General features: G+C 44.2%; 1 protein-coding gene across 2 annotated transcripts in view; it reads left to right on the top strand.

Moving 5' to 3' along the window:
• Window positions 1-550, top strand: part of ASCC3 (activating signal cointegrator 1 complex subunit 3) — a 341,661-nt gene that overhangs the window by 53,694 nt on the left and 287,417 nt on the right. The gene's annotated exons all lie outside the window — the stretch shown is intronic.

The following is a 550-nucleotide window of genomic DNA, read 5'->3' as shown; positions in this document are numbered from 1 at the left end:
CCTTGAGAGCTGCAAACTCCAGAGCTGCAAACTCCAAAGCTCCTGCTCTGCAGCGTACGAGCACAACCAGAGAGAAGCCTGTTGCTGCCAGAAAGATCCTGAGTGCTGAAACTAAGACCTGACACAGCCAGCCAAAAAAGAGAAAGAAACAAACAAAAAAAAATACACCTTGTGGGGTTGTCTTCGTATGTCAATATCACGTGAACACTGCAGGACATTTTTATGATTATAAACTTATGTGAAGAAAACTGTCTTAAGCTCTTATTCCTCCCCTTTCTCTTCTCTAACTCAGCTCTACCTTCACCCTGCAATCGCAAGTGATTGTTGCTCAGTCATGTTTGACTATGTGACCCCATGGACTGCAGCCCACCAGGCTCCTCTGTTCATGGGATTTCCCAGGCAAGAATACTGGAGTGGGTTGCCATTTCCTTCTGCAGGGACATTATTATTTAGCTTTATTTTGTTATTTTAAAATAATTTATTTATCTACTTTTGGCTGTGCTGTGTCTTCGTTGCTGTGGGGGCTTTTCTCTAGTTGCTGGGAGCGGGG

This window comes from Bison bison, unplaced genomic scaffold (assembly GCF_000754665.1).
Source record: "Bison bison bison isolate TAMUID 2011002044 unplaced genomic scaffold, Bison_UMD1.0 scf7180017864035, whole genome shotgun sequence".
In the NCBI taxonomy this organism is placed as follows: domain Eukaryota; kingdom Metazoa; phylum Chordata; class Mammalia; order Artiodactyla; family Bovidae; genus Bison; species Bison bison.
Note: the sequence above shows the minus strand (reverse complement) of the source record. Positions and strands in the feature narration are given on the sequence as shown.